The 26,631-nt window shown below is 32.2% G+C and overlaps 1 pseudogene; it reads right to left on the bottom strand.

The window, feature by feature from the left end:
• Positions 1-5,824: 5,824 nt before the first annotated feature.
• Positions 5,825-26,631, bottom strand: part of LOC107854731 — a 30,561-nt pseudogene continuing 9,754 nt past the window's right edge.

Raw genomic sequence — 26,631 nt, 5'->3', positions numbered from 1 at the left:
ATATGGTCTTTTATGTTTATATTTTTTTTACATAATATCTTTTTCTTGGTTTCTTATATTTATATTTTGATTTTTTGTATTTCTTATATTTCTTATGTCTTTTTCTTTTCTTATAATATCTTTCTTCACATCCAAATTGAGGTGCTATTTTATCTTTGTAATATTCTAAATTTCTTATTAATGTTTATTCCATTTTTATTTCTTTTCTATATTTTTCACATAAATTTCTATATCATTGTTATAAAAATTTTATTCTTGCTCCTAGGGTATCTACTATTTTTTTTTCATCCCAACTCTTTATTATTTTTGAACTAAATGGTTTAGGTAATTTGCTAAAATATAATCTTATTATTTCTTTACTTTCCTCTGTATTATATGTTCCCTTATAGTAGTATTCTTTAAATGCGCACGTATATTCATCTATATAGCACATATTACATATTTCTAATTTTAACATTAAATTCCTATTCGTATCTTTTTCTTTATTTTGTTCTTCTTCTTCTGTTATTATACTGCTAAATTCATCTCTTATAGCTACTTCATATCTTTTCAATATTTCTGTTGGTGATATTTTAGTAGTTGATGATGTTTCTTCTGTTTTATTATCAGAACTTAATATTTTCTTACTTGCTTCGGCTAGGTTTAAAAACCATAATTTTACTGTTCCTATTAATGTCCTTTCGATATATTCTGGTGTATTTGTTGTATCTATATTTTTATCTAATAATTGTTTTGACATATATCCTGCTCATAATTGTATTATTTTATTTGTGTCTATTACCCAGTCTAAATCTAAAAAGTTATAATTTTTATTAATTATTTGTCTTGGTGTCGATTTGTTATATTCATTTTTTAGGTTATATTTTTTAAACTTATCTTTATAATAATATGTAGTTTTTTTTATTTCTGATGTACTAGGTATTATGTTTTCATCTTCTTCTTTATTAAGAGTATTTATTTCTGTGTTTGTATTTTCTAAGTTTTCTTTATTAATTACTTCTTATTTTTCATTAATTTTTAGTTTTTCTATATTTTCTAGAATTTCTGTAGAAGTTTCACTACCTTCCGAATCATAATTATTTATTTCTTCAGCATCTATTGTATTTATTTCTAATTCACTGGTTTCTGATTCTCTATTTTTTATTTCTAATTTTTCTTTAATTTGATTTATCTCGTTTAATAATTTTTGTTCTTTATCTTTTTCTTCTTTTTCTTTCTGTCTTTTTTCATAGAGGTCTTTTAGTATTTGTAGTTCTTTTTCTAATTCAGCAATCCTATTATTTTTAGTTTCTTCTATTTTTGTATTTCTTCTGTGGTTTGTTGTTTTATTTTATCTATTTCTTTTTTCATATCTATTTCTTCGTTTTCTCTTTCTATTCTTACCATGGCTGCCAACTTATCTTCTAATTTTAATTCTTTTTTTTTTTAACATTAAATATAAATGTTCACCTATTTTCTTATATCTTCTTCCTAAATTAGAGAGTACTATTTTTATTTTTGATCCTTCCTGATTTTCATATGTTTTTTTGTCTATTATAAATTCTTCTTTGTTCATTTTATTTAAATGTATATAGGTTATGTTGATATATATATTCTAGACTATCTGTTGTTGATTCTAAATTTGATATTTCTTCCTTTTGTGCATTTATTGAGGTTTTACTAATTTCGACAACTATGTTATATTGTAGTCTTTCTATCCTTATTTTTAATTCTTTACGTTTTTCAGATATTATTTGTTTGAATTCTTTATATTTTTGTAATTTTTGTTTGTTATTCATGTAGATCTATTATACACAACATAGCTTTCGTAAATCCAACATATATACTACTTCCGTAACTTTAAACAACATAGGTTCTGATATCAATTGTAGGGAGTGCAGATAACTTGGGTAACTTAAATAGATCTATTATAACATTTAGATAAAATCAAGCTTTCCCTCATTGGATTGAATCTTCAATAAGATTGATACCACCACTAGAAGGTCTACTCAATAGCATCTTTAAGTTTCTAGATGTGCTGTGATTGTAGAAGCTTAAGACTACTTAAATTATCGTGATCTGTGTCTATTGATTTGATCAATTCTCCATTGAAGCTGTGACCTTTAATTCTTGATGCTGGTTGTTTAATGTACTATTTCCTTACTACTTGATTGCAGTTGGTATGGTCTAGTCTGATTCTCTTGCAACCATAAATTAGTCATCTGACTTTTATCTTAATTGAGTGTTCTTCTTGTAGATCTCCTCCATTATGAAAATGAATGGTACCTATAAAATCAATAAACTTGTTAGTTAAATAGTTTATCAGTTGGTTTCCTTCCCTCAATACATGTGAGACTTGTATTTCTCCCTTCTTCTTCCACTCCATGATACGTTGCACAATCATACTGATAGCCCAAAGGTTGCCTTATTCCCCTTCTATCACTTTCTTCATTATCAGGAAATTTGTTTCAATAATCAGAGACATTACATGATGCATCACGCAGTATTCGATGGCATCTAGAATAGCCATAACTTCAGCTTGGAGGCTAGTATTGTTGGTTATTTTTATTGTCCTTTCATACTTGAGATAACAACTCTAATCTCTAATGAACAATGCTATTGAACTAGGATCAGGGTTACTTTTATATGAAACATCTATATTACATTTAAAAGTACCCTCCAAGCACAGATATCAGTTTATAAATCTACATTGTACCGACTGCACGTATGTTTCCAGCTAAAAAATTAAATTAGGCCAGTTACTAGGAATGTCTTTGATCCAGGGAAATTTAATCTTAGCGAGAAGATACAAATTTTGATTGATGTCATAAATTACTTTGTTCCTTGGCATTGTTCCTCCATGAACTATCTTGTTCCTCCTCTTCCACAATTGTCACAATATCACTTCTGGGGCAGCCTGATATAGTGTTTTCAACTTAGGTGCACAATCTTTCTTCCCCACAGTAAAATAACTTGATTTACTTGTATGAAAGGACCTTGCACTCCTGCTATTCCTAAAAAAATTCCAAATATCTTTAGTAAAATCTCCATTCAGAAAAAGGTGAATTAAAGTTTCCTGATGAGGTTGTTCACAACACCTACATCTTGAAACAATGTTGATCGCCATTGAAGCTAGAAAATCATCAACACGTAGTTTCTTCTTCCACACCCTCCATCAGAAAAGGAAATTTTATAAGATAATCCAACTGTTCATATCTAGTTAAAAAACCATTGTATCTCTTTTCTTTGCCTAAATATTTCCCAAGCTGACTTAACGATGAAGTTTTCATACAAACTGGAGTGTTAATTTATACTCCTTTATTAATTTCTTGAGTTTTGGCAGTTACTAGTACTTAAAGGAAGAAAATACATTTAGGGTGGGTTCAGTATGAAAGATATATTTTCAAGAAAGATGTTTAATTTTTCAAACAATATTATCTAAGAAAATAGATGAATTTGTATTTATTTTTCTTGTGATCGATGTGTAAGCAAGTGTTGCTGTTTGCCCTGACTTTCTTATCATAATTGTATTTTTCTTTAGGTATCATAATTGAGTTTTATTTTAGGAAAAGGAAAACATATTTTTCATATTTGGATAATCCTTGTTCTTGTAGGAAAAAGTTATAGCATCTATATAAATAGAGACTCCTTTTTCTAACTTGGTAGCATCCATAATGTAGTCCTAGGAGTTTGAGAGTATTGTTTGATGGAGACTTTGTCAGACACAAGTGTTGTGGTATCACTTGTATGAACCTACCTCTTTTTACACTATTAAAAAAAATAGTTCTTCCGATCACAAAAAATAGACCACAGCTTGTGGTCGCAAAAAAACCGACCACATGTGACAAGTTTTTTATATTTAAATTATTTTTTTAAAAAAAGAGACCACATGTGGTTGCTTTTATATTTTGAAATTCCAAAATAATCATTTCAATAATTTTTATATTAATTATTATTTATTTAAAAAAATAATTAAAAAAATGCGACCACTTGTGGTTGATTTTGAAATTAAAAAAATAATTTTAAAAAACAGACCGCTTATAGTTGGTTTTATTTAAAAAATATTTTTAAAAAGCGACCACTTTTAATCGGTTTTATTTTAAAATTAAATTTAAAATATTTTTATAAAAGCGACCACAAGTGGTCGGTTTGGAATTAAAAAATAAAAAAAAAAATTTAAAAAAACTGACGACTTTTGGCCGATTTTATTTAAAAAGTATAATTTAAAACTATTTTTAAAAAGCGACCTCTTATGGTCGGTTTATTTTAAAAATTAAATTTAAAATATTTTATTAAAGCGACCACAAGTGGTCGATTTTGGAATTAAAAAAAAAATAAAAAATCGACCACTTGTGGTTGGTTTTATTTAAAAATATAATTAAAAATATTTTTGAAAAGCGGCCACTTGTAGTGCTATAATTAAAAATTACTGCTAATGAATGATGCAGTCAAAAAGTAGCAGAATCTATCCAAACGTACTGAATATTTTGATTTGAAATGATAGAAGTAATAATACACTGTACGTTGAAGTTATATTAATGTAAGTTAATCAAATTAATCGATAACTCATCAAAGTATGTATATGAAATACGTCGCATTATATTATTGGATAATGTACTCGTGTACGTATGTGATGTATATAGTACGTGTTGACACTCAATTTTGACCTCCCGATGCTCTCTTAGGCTGCTACTTTTGTCAAAATTATTTAACCTTTAATATTAATATTTTTGCACATTATTTTGGTATCAAATAATTTTTGACAAGACACATTCATGATTTAAAAAATATTCAAATTATTTTATTATTTTCAGTATCATTTTTTACAGTTTATTAATTCAAATATGAGATTTTACATAATTTTATTGATATTTATTAAATTATTTTTTCACATAAATGTGTACACTCACAAGTACATTGTCTATTATTATTATTATTATTATTAGGGAAAAGGGTCAAATATGCCCCTGAACTTTGCGAAAAGGTTCAAATATGTCCTCCATTACAAGTTTGGTCCAAATATGTCGTCGCTGTTAAAAATTAGGAGCAAATATTCTCCTATAGACGTTAAGTGACAAGCTGGACATTTGCAGGTCCTTTTTTCTTTTCTTTCTTTTTTATAATAGCCACGTAAGTAAATAATTGCCACATCACATAAAAAAATCCACCCAAATCTTTTATATCCTGACCCTACCCAAGATTCGACCCAAAACCCTTTTTAAACTTCTGTACTACCCTAACCCATTTCACCATATCTTCTACGACACTAATCTCTAAAGGAGAATCCTTGGCAAAGGAAGAGAAACAATAATTACTTTTATAGGTAGCTTGCAGTGTGATCAACGCGACACTGATCTCCATACGACTTTTTTTTACTGTGGCCTGCCAATGATACGCCTGTTCGATGAACTTCATGGCAACATAACAGAGCAAAGTCAAATTTGTTTGGCATTCTTGTTTCAGCTGACGATTTTTTTTACGTTTTTAAGTTTTGTTGTTAGGGTGAATCTATTGTAGAATTGCATAGCATTCGATAATCAAAACTTGATACACTCCATTTGATATGAAAAAGTGACTACTGTTTATTTCCTTTTAGAGGTTTCGATGATTGTTACTCTCTTCATTTTAATTTGTTTGTCGTACTTTACTTTGTAGTTCATTTAAAAAAGAATGTCTCATTTTTGAAGTGCAAATCTGAATTAGTCCAAAGCCCCAAATGGATATGGAAAAAGAAAATAGTTTGAGTAGTGTACAACCAGAAAAACTTACACTAAGCCATCTACTATGTAATATGACTCCACTTTCCATATACATAGAGGAAACGAGTGTAGAATCAACAAACTTGTCATAGTTTAGCAAATTCAATTGTTTTCTTGCCCTCATGACCTTTACTGAAAAAATAATTGAAATAATCTGAGTAAACAACTTGTTTATGCAATGGTTTCTCTCCATTTTCCAACACTTGTTTCAAAGGACCAAAAACTGCATCAGGTGCTGGATTCACAAATATTGGCACTGAGACTCTGTTCTTACTGGCACTTACAATCACATGATGCTCGACGCTCTTGTACCTATCGTTGCTCATGATCTAAAGTACATCTCCTATATTGATAACGAGCGCCCCTTTGACTGGTGGCACATGAATCCAACCTTCGCCTTTGGGTTCTCGAACGTAAAGGCCAACAATATCATCTTGTAGTAGCATAGTGATTAACGAAACATCAGCATGATGGCCAGCACCAACAGCGAGCTCAGGACTCGGGCACACGGGGTAGTGAATGAGGTTAACAATCAATACATCCTTTACAACAGACTTCATCGGTTCATCAATCTGTTTTACATTTAGCCTCTCGAGCAACACCTCGAGAAGCCTTTGTATAATAGGTTTAGCCCACTTCATGTACTCCAAAACCTGATCTCTGTCGAAGAAATATGAAATTAATCTAAAAAATGGTCTAGATAGATGCTCATATTTTATCGTTGTTCTAAGGCTCGCTTTCGAAAATAGTCTAAATAGACACTAATATTCAAGGTAGAATCTATAATATCAGTAGAAAAAGGAAGTATAAAACTATATAAAGCCACTACATGACTAGAATTTGCAAGAAAGGATGAAAGGCTAATTAGCTAACACATGCATGGTTGTTTATGCTTGGCATTAGATCACTGAATATAACTTGACAATACTTTCCCCCTAAATGTGGTTACAGTTCTCTCAACTTTCTAATAAGACAATACTACTTACAAAGGATCTTAGATAAGAATTTCTAAAGGAAAAGATGAATCAAAGGATTTGAAATTTATCATCCCTTGCTAGCTAATCCTAATCTGTTATGACATTTTGTAACGGATATGATCATTTTTCCATTACATTCCCCAAGCCATGCAGAAGTGAGCACCATTCCCTATATTTTCTCCATATGCAGAACACCCAGATCAGCAAACAAAAAAAAGGGAGACAGAAAAAATGGGAGAAGAAGATTGGCAATTGAATAATTTCTCATACAACATCCCATTCGAGACCTCAATCACCCTCGTAGAACGAAGTCTAAAATCTTATTGAATGCATAGTATCAAATCTTCCATAATTAAAAACCTTCATATACCCATCCAAAACAGGGCAAAAAAAATCTAGACACAAAAAGCCAAAAAAACTGGGCAAAAACAGTAAAAAAAATAGCATAAAATTAGGATAAAACAACAACAAAATAGCAGCAATACAATCCATTCATTCATTCAACTAACCAAAAGATAGTGTCATCAATACCATTCAACAAAAAAAAAGTTTTTTTCCAACTATATTGTTTGTCAACCAACTATGATTAACCATTAAAAAATTAAGTCAAAAATAAACATAGAAATTAAGCTACATCACAGACAAACACCATCAGGTGTAAGTACTCCTTTGCCTTTAACTCCCATTTTGGTCCTATATTTTTTTTTCCATTTACAATTGTCCAGAAGAGACTGCCTTTTTTCCCTTTCAGGTTGTCTTGATTGGAGAATAAGGTAGATTAGTTGGCACTGAAACACCAGTGTGATCTCTAGTAAAACTAATTTTTCTTATACCAATTGGAACACCTCTTGTCATCAACTTCTCAACCCAAGATTCAGATTCAGGATATACCATTTGTCTTAGGGAAGGATTTTCTTCATTTCCAACATCGGGACCATATGGTTCAAAATCTTATGTTGCAGCTTGTATTTGTTCAAGATCATCTTCCTCTCCTACTATTTTTGACTATGAATTGCTTCCAATCATTGGCCTTTTTCCTTTCTTTGATGCATTTTTAGCTAACTTGTCCTACAAAAATATTGTCAATAATTATGTTGTTAATCACATAAGAATTAAAAATATGTTGTAAATAAGTATTTTGTAGCTCACCTTGTAACAACCTTTTGCATTGTGATTTAGTTCACCACAATTACTACATGTCATTTGAGTGCCCTTTCTAGACTGTGACCATTCACCCTTTTTTTCTTGCCTCATCAGGTTCTCTATTAATGGGTTAGGGTATTACAGAAGTTAAAAAAGGGTTTTAGGTCGGATCTTGGGTTGGGTCAGGATATAAAAGAGTTGGGTGGATTTTTTTTTATGTGATGTGGCAATTATTTACTTACGTGGTTGTTAAAAATTAAAAAGAAATAAAAAAAGAAAAAAGGACCTACAAATATATTTGCTCCTAATCTTTAACAATGAGGGCATATTTGGATCAAACTTATAACAGAGGGCATATTTGGACCTTTTTGCAAAGTTCGGGGGCATATTTGACCCTTTTTCCATTATTATTATTATTATTATTATTATTATTATTATTATTATTATTATTTCTTTGTTACTAATGTTGCCATGATTGATAGTGGTGCTGATGTTAGTTGCATTCAAGAGGGTTTGATTCCAACCAGATATTTCTATAAGATTACACATTATTAAGTCTGCATCTGGTCATTCTCTTGATATTAATTATAAAATTCCTAATGCATATATTTGCCAAAATAAGGTTTGCATTCCGCATTTCTTCTTTTTGGTAAAAAATCAATTATATCCCCCAATTATACTTGGCACCCTTTTTATAAATGCAATTTATCCTTATACTCATAGTGATGCTAAAGGATTTACTGCCACTTATAAAAATATTGAAATACCTTACCCTTTTGTTACAGATCCAGTAACTTGGGATATAAATGCTTTAATTGATATGAAGCAAAAACATGTGAACTTTTCCATCTTGAAATGTTTAGCATAAATATTGGTGATATCATGAAATCTGCTAAGGTACAGGAGAAAATAAATATGTTATCCGAACCAATGATTGTTGATATATGTGTTGATCACCCCAATGCTTTTTGAAATCGTAAATAGCATATTGTAACTCTTCTATATGAAGACGATTTCTGCGAGGACAAGATCCCAATGAAATCAAGACCCTGCCAAATGAATGCAGTGTTAGTCGAATTCTGCAAAAAAGAGATTAATAATCTCTTACAAAAGGGTTTAATAAAATATTCTAAATCTCCATGGTCTTGCACTACATTTTATGTGACTAATGCTGCTGAAAAAGAACGTGGTATGACGAGGTTAGTGATTAATTATAAACCTCTTAATAAATGTTTGAAATGGATTAAATACCCTATTCCAAATAAAAAAGATTTATTGTTCAGATTATTTGATGCCAAAAGAAGTATGCAACAGCTATACATGAAATGTTAACCATTGTTAAATGCATTCTTAAGTTTCAGGAAGATTTAGATAATCATATTTTTTTTTATTAAAACTGATGCTCAATCGGTGAAGTATATGTTTGACAAAGATTTTAAACATGATGCTCCAAAAATAATATTCGCAAGGTGACAAGCTCAATTATCCCTTTTGATTTTGAAATACAATATAAAAAAGAAATTGATAATTCCCTGCCTGATTTCTTATCCAGAGAATACTTAAGTGAAAAATGAATTTTTACACTCATTTCCTCTTAGAAAAAATGATAATTACTATTATAAAGGCAATCCCTTTAAACGCAGATATGTATATGCTTATTCTTGAAAAAAATCATACATTCAATAATTGAAGATAAATTTGTTGTCTTTAATTATGAAGAAATTAGAGACGAAATTGATTGGTTTGATATTGATTTATCTGACTAATCTATTATTTGCAGCATGACTACAGATCCATCCTGGTGAATGGCCAGAGGAAAAGGTAGAGGCAGAGGAAGATACTCCTCTTCTAGGGGAAGATACGCCCCCTCATCATCACAGCCTCAGGCATCATATACTTCATCATCAAATACCCCAGTGATATGAAGGGGAAATATGAGTTTGAAAAATTCCAAGATTCCGCAGATAGACGAATCTTCTTCACAATCGATCCATCTAGAAGATATTCCGAAGGATCATCCATTATATGGACAATTGCAGTCATATTTAACTACAGAGCAAGCAGACACGCTTTCTAACATTGTAAATGAAAATGCTGATAGCAAACCATATGAACAACTTGATAATAGAGAGCTAATAGTTCTTGTTGAAAACTCTAAAATTCAGAGACAAAATGATCCGTGGAAAATACTCCACAAATATTTGATTACTAACCTCTATTTTGTAGGGAAGTCTTATAAGATCAAACATATTATGAAACAATTCTATTATCCACGGGAAGTGCAGAGATTGAACATTTCCAGGCTTATGATGGAGAACCAGATATGCATGGGTTCTCAAAAATTATTATAAAAAAGATCATTACCCTTAGATATTGGGGTACAACCTCTATGACAGAAAGGCAGATGTTGCTGAAAGGTTCCAAAATAAATTTTACATATTGGAACTATATTCAGGCCTTCACCAATATATTATATTACAATAATAATAAGCATAAACATACATCGTTCATAAAGATTTGTGCGAAGATATTCGATGAACCAATCCCTAACTAGTTTATTAATTGGTGGGCATATCATGGCTCAACTGTTCAAATATTATCGGATATATTTCTAAAACTATACAAAATATGGACAAAGGCGTCCCTATTTCTGACTGAGTTATACCACTCAGATCATGTATACAATTTAGACAAGATTGACCAGATGTACTTCTATATTGAATTCTTCATTCCATGGATTCACAAATGGAATATTGAATTTGTATTTACTAAAGAGCAAATACCTTGTATTTATAGGGTATTTTATAATAACTTCTGGGATAAGCTGATGCGCAAAGATCTCACAACTAAAAAATTAAATGGGCAAGAACTCATGGATACTATAAACAATAAAATTCAGTAATATGTTAATGCTCCTCAAAAAATATTATTGAGGATAAATCTTTAAAACATATCTCCAGAAGGATCGCTGTTTATGATAGAGATAGAATAGAGATGATAGAACAATATCTGAAAGAAGTTTGAAAAAAATTGATGAAAACTGTCGAACAACATTCAGATACTTCTATGAAGAGCATCACCAGCGATGATATTGTGGAAGATGTTCACGGCTCCCAGCCAATTAATTCAGGAGATATCCTGAATGTGGAAGCCATAGCCAGAATGGAGGAATTTCTCCACGAACTAAAGAAGAAAAAAGACAAGATGTTTGGAAAGAAGTCTATCTGAAAAAAACTTTCATGATGTATGGGACCCAAATGTGGGACCCTTTTTACTATTTACATAGTAGATCCACTATGCATAGGGACCCAAACGTGGGACCCATAAGTACCGTGCATAGATTCCTTTTGCTTTTTCTTTTCCATATATAGGACCTTCATTTATTAGGGAAGGTCAGAATAAAAATTTTCATTTTCTTTATTTTCTCTCTCTAAGCATAGTTTACTCTCTCCTATCACTTGTGTAACATAGTTCAAGGTTTAAATAAAAGGGGTGATAGTCGTCGTTGTTCACTATTTTGGTCTTGCATCCAGCCTGTCTTAAGGTATTTACTTCTTTAATTTAGACATACTTTAATACTTTTTTCCCCCCTCCAGCCGTGACTATGTCCGGCTAAAACTTTTCATATCTATGCTAGAGATCTAACTTCTCTTACTTAGTAACTATGAAAGATCCAGACTCTATCAAAATATGAAGGAATTTTTCTATAGTTTCTTGACTTGGGTCCGAAATGGTTGGTACATTCAAAATTAGTACTTCTTATGGTGGCTTTGTCTTATTGACTACGTCTAGCAAGTCGTGACTTAAGCCCGTGATAATGAAGAAAAGGGCGTCTCTCTTCACGGTTAGAATCGCTAGACACATGGGCTCATTCTAAGTATGTATTAATCCTCTGAAAGGTTCCTTGTTCGAGTAAAAGAATTTTTTCATGCAGTCATTAAGCTATTTGAAATTCTTTTATATTTCTGTTGGTGCCTCAATTGGTTTTTTGACCAGGCTTCCCGATATTAGTTAATAGGTCTGGTTGGCATGGCGGATTATCGCCCGCCTGTCCGATCCTTTTAAATGGTATCATAGCCTAGGAACTTTTATAGTAATTATATAATCGATCTGAAGTCTTTGATATAGGTATGAAGTCTTAAATAATGCTGATCTACCCCGTATGACTTATAACTATTATCAGCGTCTAACTCCTCAAGATGTTCTGATAGAGGAAAAAATAGAGAAAAGAGATTGGAATCAGACTAATATGTCGTATAGCGGAGATGAAATTTATGAATATAACTTGGATGGCTTATCTGAAAGATAATTATTTGTCCTTGTTCATCGAATGTTAATGTATTCTACTATAGCAAAAACTACAATATCTGTCGAGAATTGTGAAATATGTATAGATGCAACTATTTGTAAAATGATTGTTGATGGTTTTACTAGCCAACTTCATGGCTGGTGGGATAATTTCTTAGATAGTGATAAAAAAAATGCTATATTCGAAGCTAGGAATTCCACCCAAGGTGTTGATAACTAGGAAGAGCATTACCTGTTAATAGAGAAGATGTTATTTATACTATTATGCTTACCACTATTGACCATTTTGGAGGTAGATTTACCAATCAATATGAAAATACTCAAACACTCTTAAATGGTCTTTGTAACACCCCAAAATGCTACACAGTGCTCATGACCTCGAAGGACCACAAGCTAACCCATGACTAATATCTGTACCTGTATACTGTATAATATACTATATAAATACAGAAATAAAGGCTAAAAGGCCATAAGGTTCAAAGCTGTAACATCACTGATAAAACATAACATCTAGATGGGGTATGAAAACTAAAATAACTGTCTAAACATGCTAGTCAGAAAGCCTCTAAACTGTCTGAATAAGGAGTTGATGGGACATGTCCCCAACTAACTCCAACTACTAAAATAAATTAATTAATAAGATAATAAAGTAATGGCCATGTCCTCGAAGGATAAGGACTCACTGCTAACGATGAATGCTGAGACTGGAATGCTATTGATGTTCTGGAGCTTGTGCTTCTGAACCTATGGTATAAAACACCATAACGCAAATGCATTAGCACGTTTGAATGTATTGGTATGCATGTGAGGTAGGCTGAATGTAAAGGGTTCACATGCATGAACTATACTAACTGACTGGATAACATGAACGTGAGAATACATGCATGAATACATAGTAACTATAACTAAGTTCGTGATAACATGATTACTGAGTCTGAGTATTGATAACATGAGATATTGATACTGAGCGACTGTATCTGACAGTCTAGATTCTGATGGAACTAGTTGAGTTCCATACTATTCTGAGTTGATGATCTTGGGTGTATTTATACGCCTAAGCACCATAATTTATCCATATTTTATCTATGTTTAGAGAACAAAGTGCCTAGTTTCTTATGTTTTTACTCTACTTCTATGTAATTGAGCTAACCGATGTGATTAGCATGATTTCAGGTATTAATGAGGTAGATGAAGACACTATGGGACTATGGAATGCGTATGGCATATGACACAAGAGAGATTAGCAACCTGGACCAAATGTGGCGCCTAGAAACTACAATCTGGACCAAATGTGGTGCCTAGAAACTATGTCCAAGACCAGTTTGTCATTTATAATTAGTTCAGGGACCTAGAAGGAAATTATGAGAGAAAAGATTATTAAAAGGCTTAATGCTGAATTTTTATTGAGACTTCAATTATTCTGTATTATTTAGAGAGAGGAGAATAGCAGCTTAGGGGGAGAGAGCAGAGAAGGGCGGCTTAGCTTGAGAGAGAGAGAGAGAAACGTTTTTTGCTCTTGCTCTTAGTATTCGCACACCAAGATCGTCTTCTAGTTTTTGGTATGATGAATATATTTATGATGATTTTCTTTTTATTCATGAGTATCTAAGTTTATTAGTTAGGGTTATGGAAGCCTTGTAGCATACAATCTATTCCTTTGGGTTTTGAATTCATTATGCATTGACTTATTTATATCATACTCTCTTCATTTATCTTGAATTCTCGTGGTTGCAAACATAGAAGATATGCCTTAAAACACAACTTGTTCGAAAGAAAGGTTGTTGTTTGGAAAAGAGAGTAGTGACAAGAAAATAGGATTACCAACCCCTATTTCATAAGTTAATGCCTTAGAAGGATTAACTACTTGGAGATTTCGTATTGTTTCTGGTAAACGATTTTGATTCGAGAGAACTAAAGTGAATTAATACTTGATGGTTGAGAAATACTAGGATTATGTTATTAAATACAATACGTTTCTCTGTAAACAAGATGCATGTATGAATTCGTAACGCCTATAGTTAGAAAGTATTGAAAACTATAAGGTGGACATAACCCTAGCTTGCTATTTCTCTGAATTTGAATACTACTACACATATTTCATCTTATTAAACTGAAATCATTAATTTGTGAACTGAATCAAATCCCCTATTTATTTTATGGAAATGAGCGATTAAAAGTCAACTAATCTGCACACAACTTAATTAACACTATATTCCATGTGGCATTCGACCCCAACCTTGTTGGGTTATATATTTGACAACGACCGCTTACTCTCTCGTAAGAGAGGTGTAGTTTGAGCATTATTAGTTGACTGTATCAAACAGTCCTGAAATCTGAAGAACTATCTGAGTTTTTTACTGAGACTGAATGATTGTATCTTACAATCCTGATTCTATAGCTGAAACTGTGAGAAGTAGTTATCTAACCGACATGCCCTAAATAACGTAATATAGTTGATTTGGGGTCTAATATGTAACCCCAATTAGAAGGGTGTCATTACCATTTCACTGGTAAGGACAATCTGTGAGTAACCCTCATATAATAGATGACTCTAGTAAGAACGGTGGGAACCCTCATATAATAGGTTAAGCCACCTTATCTACCCTCATATAATAGGCTATTATGTCTCAACCTACGCTGGCTACGTAGTTCTGGAATGAAAGGATTGCTTATAAGAATCACACCCTTATATAACAGGTGGGTTCCCATCCTTGGGTTCGCTCGGTGCTAATTTTTACTCCCATCTGAATAGACACTGAACATGATTAACTTAACTGACTAGACTGAGTTAACTGAGTTTCGTTGACTAACAGAATACTACTGAGATTACTAAGTTTTCCTGAGTCATGAGACTGACTGAATTCTATGGATCATGGCTTGATTGGGAGTATCCTGAAAACATGACACTAATTCTAGGCACACAACTAAATTTTTGGATACAAGTACCCACAAGACTCGATGGGAAGAAACTGACAAAGCATGACTTTCTTGAATACATGACTAACATCAACAATCCATAATATAATAAGTTGGAGATTTCATGAAGTACAAGTTCTAAAGCACCATAATGGCTACACATAAATCAATAATTCATTGACTAAGACATTTCATCAAACACTAGACATGTATAAACTTGTACATAAATTAGGATTTCATATTATCAAACTATTATGGCACTTTTCTTTCACATAGGCATTTAATCGAACACATGGGGAGCATGCTTTGGTTATACCATCATCAACACATCTAATAATCATGGATGTATCAATAAACGTGTAAATTTAAGGGTTTATCATGATTATGATGCAAATCACCACATTCTAGGGTCAATCATTGGAATATGTAATTTCAAACATGAATCAAAACCCCACAACATCATGAATATGAATTTCAATTCAATTTAAATCATGACCATTCATAAATACACAAATCTTGGATTTTGAAAAGAGATTCTTGAGCTTCATAGGTGAAAGGGACCCATGAATCAACACATAACATACTTGGGTTGTGAGTTTCTTGAAGTTCTTGAACTTGAAGAACTTGGAATCTCTTAGTTTCTTGAAGAATGATCTGAATCTTGTTCTTAGGGATTATCTTTGAGAGAAAACCCTAATATGATATTATAGATGGATAATGAACTTATAAGCCTTGATCTGATATTATTAGGGGTTAAAACGAGTGGAAAAAGACCCAATTACCTTTTTAAAAATGACTTTAAAATAACTGAATGAACTATACGTGGTGGATGCGATGGTCCATCGCTGGGTCGACAGTCCGTCGGTCCTGAGCGTCGCACCTAAGCAGAATAGGGGTTCATTGCCTCTGCTATGATGGTTTGGCGGATGGTCCATCGCTAGCTCAATGGTCCGTCGGCTTGAGCCATCACCCGTAGGTAGAAGATGGTCTCACTGCCTCCGCTATGACGGTTTAGGCGATGGTCCATCGCTAACTTGACAGTCCATCGGCCCTCATCGTCACACCCGGGTAGTTTTGACTACTTTCTATAAAATGGCCATAACTTTCTACCATAATACCATATTTGAATGAAATTGGTAACATTGAAAAGCTAATTCAATTTTTCACATGAAAAAAGTGAAAATCTTAAAAATTCCATGTATATAATAGTGGATTCATCTTTCAAAGTAAGTTTCTAACATACTTGGGATGATTTTAAGCTAGGTAGAAGTATGGGGTATTACAATATCTCCCCTTTGAGAACATTCATCCTCGAATAAGACTGAGTGAGAGGGGAGAAGATAAACTGACGTACATACTGAATATGGATGACTGAAACATGACTCCATGACTAACATGACTGATAAACTGAATATATATCATACTGAACATACATATCTGATTCATGCGTAACTTATTTATGACTACAAGACTGAATTACTGATAAGATAAGTTTCTCATCAAACTGAACATGCATATCTGATTCATGAATACATGACTAAACTGATACATAAATGCATGACTGACTATGCAATGGTACTAATACCAAGCTTATACTGGAATTCTGAACATGAAATTGAAAAAGCTTAAGGAAAACTGTTACCTTAAGCTTGATCTGAGTTGGCGGAGAAGAGGTGAGAATACTTGGTACGCATGTCTTCTTTTGCTTCCCAAGTAGCTCCCTCAATGGACTGATTTCGCCAAAGATCTTTGACTAGAGGGATTTCTTTGTTCCTCAGTCTGCGAGTCTAGAAGTCAAAAATTTTGACTAGAATCTCTTCATAAGAGAGGTTGTTCTGAACATCTATGCTCTGAATTGGGACTACGACTGCTGGTTTACCTATACATTTCTTGAGAAAAAAGACATAGAAAACTGGATGAACTAAGGCTAGATCTGAAGGCAATTCGAGCTCATAATCTACCTTGCCAAATCGACTGAGAATCTTGAAAGGATCGACATATCGAGGACTGAGCTTTTCCTTCTTACCGAACCTCTTCACTCCCCTTATGGGAGAGATCTTTAGATAGACATAATCACCAATCTCAAACTTGAGATCCTTTCTTCGCACATCTGCATAAGACTTCTATCGGATCTGAGCAGCCTGTAGTCTTTCTCTGATCAACTGGACTTTCTCTAAGGCATCGACTACTAAGTTAGGCCCTATGACTGAGGCTTCACTAACTTCAAACTAAACTATTGGAGATCTTTACCTCCTACTATAGAGAGTTTCTAATGGAGCCATCTTAATACTAGAATGATAGCTATTGTTTTATGCAAACTCAATCAAGGGCAAGTGGTCATCCCAGCTACCCTTGAAATCAATTGCACACACCCTTAGCATATCTTCTAATGTCTGAATGGTCCTTTCTGCTTAACTATTTGTCTGAGGATGAAAGGCAGTACTGAGATGAACTTGGGTACCAAGACACTTTTAGAATGTTTTCTAGATATAAGAAGTGAACTAGGTATCTCTGTCTGAGATAATAGATAACGAAACACCGTGCAATCTGACCAACTCTCTTATGTAGAGTTTGGCATAATCCTCGATTGAATAAGAGGTATGGATTGGAAGAAAATGAGCTGATTTGGTCATCCTTTCTACAATGACCCAAATTGAATCATGCTGATGACGAGTACGAGGTAAACCCATCAAAAAGTCCATATTAACTTCTTCCCACTTCCAAGTAGGAATAATAAACTCCTTCATGGACCCACTAGGCTTCTGATCCTCTATCTTAACTGCTGACATGTAGAGCACTTAGCCACAAACTCTACAATATTTCTCTTCATCCTACTCTACCAATAGATTTCTCGTAAGTCGCGGTACATCTTTGTGGCCCTTGGATGAATAGAGTAGCGCGCACCATGCATTTCTGCAAGAATTCGCTGCCTCAATTCATCTACACCTGGAACACTTAAACGACCCTAACAATGCAGAACACCATCTCCCTCTTGGGAGAAAACCTCTACTTTCTGATCTTTGACTGACTTTTTTAACTTGAAAAGGTTGGGATCTCTATCTTGCTTTTCTTTAACCTCAAAAACTAGAGATGATTCTAAACTACTCTGAACCCATATGTCACCCTTCTCTGATCGACTAAGTGAACGCCTAGTCTAGCAAGCTGATGGACTTCCTAAGCTAGCTTCTTCTTACTGTCCTCAACATAAGCAATAGTACCTATAGACAATCTACTGAGAGCATCGGCCACTACATTGGCTTTGCTCAGATGATAAAGGACACTCATGTCATAATCTTTTAAGAGCTCTAACCACCTTTTCTGATGAAGATTGAGATATTTCTGAGAAAAAACATACTAAAGGATCTTATGATCTGTGAACACATCTACATGAACCCCGTATAGATAATTCCTCTAAATCTTCAAGGCAAAAACTACACCTTCTAACTCAAGATCATGAGTTGGATAATTCTTCTCATGGGGTTTAAGCTGTCTAGAGACATAGGCTATGACCTTACCATGCTGCATGAGGACACAACCCAAACCTACTCTGGATGCATCACAATACACTACGAACCCATTAGAATTATCTGGATGAGCTAAAACTAGAGCTGAGGTGAGTCGAGTATTCAACTCTTGAAAACTCTTCTCGCAAGGATCTGACCACTGAAACTTGATTTTCTTTAGAGTCAATCTGGATATAGGAGACTCAATAGAAGAAAATCCCACGACAAACCATCTGTAATAGCCAGCCAAACCCAAGAAACTCCTGATATCTAATGGAGAGATAGGTCTGGTGCCATCACCGAAAATAATATTACAAAGGAATGCTACTGACCTTAGCTAAAATTCGCACTTACTGAATTTGATGAACAACTGATGATTTTTGAGAGTCTAAAATACTATTTTGAAATGGTCTGCATGATCATACTCACTGCGAGAATAGACTAGAATATCATCTATGAAGACTATGACGAACATGTCCAAGTACTCCTTGAGCACATGGTTCATCAAGTCCATGAAAGCTGTTGGGGCATTGGTAAGACCAAAGGACATAACTAAGAATTCAAAGTGACCATACCGAGTACGGAAAGCTATTTTTAGAATGTCACAATCTCTGACTATTGAGTCTGATTATAATTATGATTCTGAATCTGAAAATGATGTTGAATTGCCTAATTCATCTGATAGTGATCATGTTAATATTTGTACTGACTGCAATGGTGATAATTGTGTTTTTGATGAAACTTTTATAAATTGCAATCATAGTTTGAAGATTTAGATTTGAATGTTCAAACCCTCATTGCTGATAGCGTTCTTGAGTTATTAAAACAAGTTTGCGATGAAAAACTTCATGAAATACTACTAAAGAATCTAATAGCACCCCTAGTACTTCTAAAATTGCTGGTAGCACTCACACTTTTCAAAGCACTGATAATGATTATTACTTTCCTTATTATTTAGCTGAGGTTAATAGACGTCTTGCTATAAGTCAATTATCCAGAAATATACATCTTTCAATGATTTAAAAATTGAGGTTGAAAACCTAAAAAAAGAGATTATATCTCTGAAGCAAAATCAAATGATTTGTGATCACAGGATTACAAAATTTGAGAAAGATATTTCTCACAATGATGTGTCTTCCAGTTCTAAAGGGAAGGAAAAATGTCTGATATAGAAGAAGATGACGATATTGTCAAAAACTTCGATGCAAAAAATAATTATTTTTTAGGCATGATGCAAATTGTTATAGCTCATAAAGGGTGTATAAATTACAATATTAATTGATAATGATTTGTCTGTGACTAATGTTGCCATGATTGATAGTGGTGCTGATGTTAGTTGCATTTAAGAAGGTTTGATTCCAACCAGATATTTTCATAAGACTACACATATTGTTAAGTCTGCATCTGGTCATTCTCTTGATATTAATTATAAACTTCCTAATTTATATATTTGCCAAAATAAGGTTTGCATTCCGCATTTCTTTTTTTCGGTAAAAGATTAATTATATCCCCCAATTATACTTGGAACTCCTTTTATAAATGCAATTTCTCCTTATACTCATATTGATACTAAAGGATTTACTGCTACTTATAAAAATAAAAAACTATCTTACCCTTTTATTACAGATCCAGTAACTAGGGATATAAATGCTTTAATTGATAGGAAGAAAAAATATGTGAACTTTTTACAACTTGAAATGTTTAGCATGAATATTGGTGATACCATAAAATCTACTAAGGTATAGGAGAAAATAAAAATGAACTCCGAACAAATGATTGTTGATATATGTGTTGATCACCCCAATACTTTTTAAAATCGTAAACAACATATTGTAACTCTTCCATATGAAGATGATTTCTGCGAGGACAAAATCCCAACAAAATCGAGACCCTGCCAAATGAATGCAAAGTTAGTCGAATTCTGCAAAAAAGAGATTGATAATCTCTTACAAAAGGGTCTAATAAAACATTCTAAATCATCATGATCTTGTGCTACATTTTATGTGAATAATGCTGCTGAAAAAGAACGTGGTATACCGAGGTTAGTAATTAATTATAAACCTCTTAATAAATATTTGAAATGGATTAGATACCCTATTCCAAAAGAAAAAAATTATTGTCCAGATTATTTGATGCCAATATATTTTCTAAATTTGATTTAAAATCTGGTTATTGGCAAATTCAGATATTTAGAGAGCACACTTATAGAACTGCTTTCAATGTCCCATTCGGTCAATTTGAATGGAATGTGATGCCTTTTGAATTTAAAAAATGCTCCTTCTGAATTCCAGAAAATAATTAATGACATTTTTAATCCATATATGGATTTCATTATTGTTTATATTGGTGATATTCTGGTGTTTCAAAACTATTAGAATTACCTTTTAAATATCTTGATATGTTTAAAAAGATTTTGATACAAAATAGTTTGGTGATATCTAAACCAAAAATGTGTTTATTCCAGACAATTATTCAATTTTTAGCTCACAATATTTGTCGAGGAAAGATAGTCCCTATTCAGCGTTCTATTGATTTTGCTGATAAATTTCCTGATGTTATCACTGATAAAACCCAATTACAAAGATTCTTAGGGAGTTTGAATTATATATCCCCATTTTATGAGAATTTTTCAAGAGATTTAACTCCCTTATATGATAGATTAAAAAAGGGTTTTCAAGGTCCTAGACTGATAGTCATACAAACCTTGTAAAACGCATTAAGCAACGTGTAAAATTTTTGCCTTTCTTTACTTTAGCTAACCCTGCTTGGCTAAAAATTATTGAAACTTATTCCTCTAATGTTGGTTATGGGGTAATACTTAAACAAGTTAATCCCCATAATAATTTTGAAGAATTGATATGATTTCATTTCGGGAAATGGACTGATAGTCAAAAGAAGTATGCAACAGTTGCACATGAAATGTTAACCATTGTTAAATGCATTCTTAAATTTCAGGATCATTTATATGATCAAATTTTTTTTATTAAAACTGATGCTCAATTGGTGAAGTATATGTTTGAAAAAGATTTTAAACATTAAGCTTCAAAATGAATATTCGCAAGGTGGCAAGCTCAATTAACCCTCTTTTTATTTTGAAATTTAATATAAAAAAGGAATTGATAATTCTCTGCCTGATTTCTTATCCAGTGAAAAGTGAAAAATAAATTTTCACACTCATTTCTTCTCTGAAAAAATGATAATCACTATTATAAAGGCAATCCCTTTGAACGCAGATATGCATATACTTCTTCTTGAAAAAATCATACATTCAATAAGTGAAGATGATTTTGTTGTCTTTAATTATGAAGAAATTAGAGACAAAATTGATTTGTTTGATATTGATTTATCTGACTAATCTATTATGTGCAGCATGACTATAGATCTACCCTGGCAAATGGCCAGAGGAAAAGGTAGAGGCAGAGGAAGATATTCCTCTTCAGGGGGGAGATCCGCCCTTCATCATCATAGCCTCAGGCATCATATGCTTCATCATCAAATACCCCAGTGATACAAAGAGGAAATATGAGTTTGATAAATTCCAATATTCTACAGATAGGTGAATATTTATCACAATCGATCCATCTAGAAGATATTTCAGAGGATCATCCATTATATAGACAATTATAGTCATATTTAACTGCAAAGCAAGCAGATACGTTTGCTACCATTACAAAAGAAAACGTTGATAGCAAACCATATGAATAACTTGATAATAGAGAGTTGATAGTTCTTGTTGAAACTCTGAAATTCAGAGACACAATGATCGTGGAAGATACTCAACAAATATTTGATTTCTAACCTTTATTTTGCAGGAGAGTCTTTTAAGACTCTAACATATTATGAAATAATTCTATTATCCATGGGAAGTGCAGAGATTGAACATTTCCAGGCTTATGATGGAGAACCAGATATGCATGGGTTCTCAAAAATTATTACCCTTGGAGATTGAGGTACAACCTCTATGGCAGAAAGGCAGATATTGCTGAAAGGTTCCAAAATTAATTTTACATATTGAGACTATATTCAGGCCTTCACCAACATATTATATTACAATAATAATAAGCATAAACATACATGGTTCATAAAGACTTGTAAAAAAATATTTGATGAACCAATCCCTAACTGGTTTATTAATTGGTGGGAATATCATGGTCTAACCGTTCAGATATTACCGAATATATTTCTAAAACTATACAAAAAGATGGACAAAGGTGTCCCCATTTCTGACTGAGTTATACCACTCAGATCATGTTTGCAATTTGGAAAATATTGACCAGATTTACTTCTTTATTGAATTCTCCATTTCATGGATTCACAAATGGAATATTGAATTTGGATTCACTAAAGAACAAATACCTTGTATTTATAGGGTATTTTATAATAACTTCTGGGATAAGATCCTCAGAAAAATTCAGGATTATATTAATGCTCCTCAGAAAAATATTGTTGAGGATAAATCTTTAAAATATATCTCTAGAAGGATCGTTTTTTATGATGGAGATAGAATGGAGATGATAGAACAATATCTGGAAGAATTTAAAAAAAATTTGATGAAAACTGTCGGACAACATTTAGATACTTCTATGAAAAGGATCACCAGCGATGATATTGTGGAGGATGTTCACGACTCCCAACTACTTGATTCAGGATATACCCTGAATGAGGAAGCCATAGCAAGAACACAGAAATTTCTCCGCCAACTAAAGAAGAAAGAAGGCAAGATGTTTGGAAAGAAATCTATCTGAAAATATTTCATGATGTATGGGACCCGGATGTGGGACCTTTTTTACTATTTACACAGTAGATCCACTGTGCATAGGGATCCAGATATGGCACCTATAAGTACTGTACATAGATTCCTTTTTCTTTTCCTTTTCTATATATAGGACCTTCATTTTTTAGGGAAGGTCAACAGAAGATTTTTATTTTTTATTTCTCTCTCTAAGCAAAGTTTTCTCTCCCCTCTCTCTTGTGTAACATAGTTCAAGGTTTGAATAAAAGGGCTAATAGTCGTCGTTGTTTACTATTTCGACCTTGCACCCGGCCAGTTTTAAGGCATTTACTTCTTTAATTTTTACATACTTTAATACTTTCTTCCCCTTTCCAGCCGTGACTATGTCCAGCTAAAAACTTTTCATATCTATGCCAGAGATATAACTTCTCTTACTTAGTAAGTATGAAAGATCCAGACTCTATCAAAATGTGAAGGAATTTTTCTATAGCTTCTTGACTTGGTTGCAAAATAGTTGGTACACTTGAAATTAGTACTGCTTATGGTGGCTTTGTCTTAGTGACTACGTATAGCAAGACATGACTTTTAAGCCCGTGATAATGAAGAAAAGGGCGTCTCTCTTCACGGTTAGAATTGCTAGACACGTGAGCTCATCCTAAGTATGTATTAATCTTTTGATAGGCCTCTTGCTTGAGTAAAGAATTTTTTCATGCAATCATTAAGCCATTTTAAACTCTTTTATATTTTGGTTGGTGCCTCGGTTGGTTTTCCGACTAAGCTTCCCGATATTAGTTAATAGGTCTGGTTGGCATGGCGAATTACCGCCCGCCTATCTGATCCCTGTTAAATGGTATTATTATTATTATTATTATTATTATTATTATCATCATCATTATCATCATCATTATTATTATTATCATCATTATTACATCATCTATAATCTATAATCTATATCTATAGTCTATAATCTATATCTATAATATATTAAAAGTGTGAAGACCCTCATAAAAGTATTAAAAGTGTGAAGTCCCTTATAAAAGTGATTTGAACTTTTTGCCCTTCATTAAAATATTTCGTAGTTGATAAAATAGTTTTTTCCACCTTTTTTCTCAAATTAATTTTATAAAAAAAATGAATTGCTCAATTTTTTTTTACCTTTAGCCTCCTTTTTCATTTATGATTTGAATACATACTTCTTTCCACATATGAATACGTGAATTTTTATTTTATTTTTTAAAAGAAACAGCTGATTGGTTACTCATGGACGTCACTTTTTCTCAAAATTAGGTTTAGGAATAATTAATGTAGAGTTCTAAATATTTTGTTCGCCGTAGGATTTAATCTCTCAATTCCACTAAAATTCTTTCACCGTTGTCACAAAATCAAATTTTAATGAGTTGGTTCTAAAGAATTTCAATTCAATTAGGAACAGTGAAGTTCTTAATTTATATAAATTTCACTGTATGCCTTCTTCCTCTTCCACTCAATAATAATTGGGCAAACGACATAAATCTCAGTAGTTTAGAGCTTAAGTATAGAAAATTTTATAATTTTCCTTTATAAAGATACATTTTGTAATCTCAACATAAATACTCGCATATTGTAATTTATAAAAGAATATTTTTTTCCTTTACAAAGATACATAATTAGCTTTGGATATAGTTTTTTTGAATTTGAGTCTATCGAGATACATAATTAGCTTTCAATACATCCGACGAACAGACATAATTAGTTGAAATTTTTGTAATTAATTTATAAGAGTAGAAATTTGTGTAAATATGATAAATTAAGTGTATTTTCACGTTATTTTTCATAATAATTTGTAGGTGCTTAGAAGCCATACTTAGTAATTTTTTTAATTTCTTTTTGACAAGAAAAGACTATTCTAAACAAATGCAAAGATCTCTCATATTATTTCACTTAATTAAAGTCCTCTTCTATTCCCTCCGTCCCAAATTGAGATGGTACATTGATTAAAAAAAATAATTAATAACATGGATGGTTTATCATAGTGCCTCTATTAAATGCTGTTTACATTTTAGTTTAAAGAAAAAGTAATTGATGCAAACATGGAAAGAAAATTTGTCTCTTCTTGATTAATGAAAAAAGACAAGTAAAATGGAAAATCGAATTAGAAAATTTGAAATGGGTAATTTGAGACAAAGAGAGTACTATGCATGCTCCATTGCACCCTTCTTTACATTCAAAATCTATTTTTATATTGGGCAATAGCACCATAAGGGTTAACAAGAAGAAGAAAATACACAAGAATTTAGATATTTCAACCTTTTCATAGTACTTTTCCTACTAATTAGTGTACTTTAAAAGCAATTAGTTATCTACCTGTATTTCATGTTGGTACCTAATTCATAAGTGCTGGGTTATGCTTGTCAATTTATTTAAAATTACGTTAAAGTCAAAATTCGAATAATAATGCTTGTACAAATAAAGTATAAAATTTTGAAATTAATGAAAGTTATAGGTATTAAATTTTAACTTATTTGTAAGACATAAGGATTCATAATAATTAGTACTTTAAAATTGAATAAATTTTGCTTTTTAAATCTTTCTTGAACAATATTAGAAATACTAATATTTAAAATAAAGAAAATAAAAGGCCAAAAAATTCGAAGAATAAGGGGGGACTCGGAGAAAAAGAAAAGTATCAGCGAAATTGTAGGAAGACGGTCCTATGTATATGGCATGAAAACTATAATTTAATTTGCATGGAATTCTAATTAATGAATTCTTTTCATTTGCAAAAATAAAAAATAAAAAGTTAATAGATGAGATACAACATACAGTAACATATTTGAGATACAATATTTATTTATATTATTAAAAATAAATATAATAACGTGAATATAATTACTACTTTTAAATAATATTATTCTTAATTCGTGTGTATATTTTATTGATTAATGTAAGACACACGTGCAAATCACGTACACTAATCTAGTTGTTAAAATAGTGGCCTCTTTGATTCAATTTCCTATTTTTGTATTTAATTTCAAACCAATTTTTTGATCAATTAATATCAATTTTAGTCATATTTTTCCTTAATTCTTTTTTTACACAGCCTAAACTTTAAACTCAAATTTTAATCTCATCCATTGATCAAAATTAATCTAATGGCCGAGATTAAACCAGCCTTATCTTTATTTTTTTTAATAAAAGGGAACCCTAACCCTCATTTTTTCTCCCTCACAGCCGCACCCTTTCCCTTCTCTCTCTCTTCTCTCATCCTTTCTCTTCCTCCCTAAACTTCCACTATGACTACCGCCGTCGGAACAGTCCACCGGACAGCTGGCGAC

Source organism: Capsicum annuum, unplaced genomic scaffold (genome assembly GCF_002878395.1).
Source record: "Capsicum annuum cultivar UCD-10X-F1 unplaced genomic scaffold, UCD10Xv1.1 ctg5038, whole genome shotgun sequence".
NCBI lineage: Eukaryota > Viridiplantae > Streptophyta > Magnoliopsida > Solanales > Solanaceae > Capsicum > Capsicum annuum.
Note: the sequence above shows the minus strand (reverse complement) of the source record. Positions and strands in the feature narration are given on the sequence as shown.